The sequence below is a fragment of the Austrofundulus limnaeus genome, unplaced genomic scaffold (assembly GCF_001266775.1).
Source record: "Austrofundulus limnaeus strain Quisiro unplaced genomic scaffold, Austrofundulus_limnaeus-1.0 Scaffold379, whole genome shotgun sequence".
In the NCBI taxonomy this organism is placed as follows: Eukaryota; Metazoa; Chordata; class Actinopteri; order Cyprinodontiformes; family Rivulidae; genus Austrofundulus; species Austrofundulus limnaeus.
In genome coordinates, this window is record NW_013952781.1 from 148727 (window position 1) to 149865 (window position 1139).

Genomic DNA, 1139 nt, shown 5'->3' on the forward strand with positions numbered 1-1139 from the left:
CCCCCAAACAGTTGCAAGAAAATATTTGATAGAATAATTTCAGGTCTCAGTCACGCTGATTGAGTGTGAGCAGATACACAAGATGTTGGATAAACCAACTGAAGGTGAGGGGTCTACCTGCAGATTTTTGGGGAATCTCCACCAAAAACATGTGATCTCAACTAAACTTCTGTTATGAAAATTAAGATGTTCACATCCTATCCAGAGAGCGTTCTCATTTCAAAACTAGAAAATGATTGCCTGACTCTTGGAAAGCTCTCTGTAAGACGTTTGGTCTGTAGGAGACCAAACTATCTCTCTGCGAGCCCTAAATGCTGCTACATATTTGGACGTAAGAAATAGTTTCTTTTTGACATGGTTGTATGTTGCAAGATGGTCTTTTTTGCATTGACATTTTTTCTTCACTCAAAGAGAAACTGTAATGAAAACTCTACGTTAGGTCTGTCCTTCCTGCAGCACGTCATTAACAAACAGAACCAACGACACTGTGACAGTACAGGTGGCAGAGTGAATGTTTATCTTCATTTGATGGTGGAGAGCTGGTATTTCTGTTGTTTACTAAGGAGAAATGCTGTTTTACCACAGCCATTTCCAACAGACAGGTACGACATGGAGTCCCTTACACATCAGGGCTGAGGCACACTACCTCAGGGATATAACAGTCATGGAGAGCCGCCGGTGTCTCTGCGCTGTCTCTTATATGCACAAAACATTGCTATCTCTTTCCTTGAGTTCTTTGACTATCTTTATTAGTTTTGCCAGAACAGTTAAAAGCAGTCTCAGCCAGCAGAGCCTCTGCAGAGCAGGAAAAGCAAAATGAAATCAGTGTAGTTCCTGTTTTCCCACATAAACATGCCCACAAAGTTCTGACGTATCACACAATACTTGGCCCCTACCCTAAGATAAAACAAGTCTGCCAAGAGCTTCTGCACAGAACCGGTTCTCYTGAGGGGATGTGGGAAGATAAAAATACAATTCTCGTCATGCAGTCACGTCAACAACAAAAAAGTCACTTTTCTTTGAACATACATCTACCTTCAGTTTTGTTCACTGAGACGTGATCTTCACTCACTGGGCCTCATGCAGGAACATGTTCGTATTCTTATCCTAAATTTCTCTTACTTTTGTTCGTACGAACA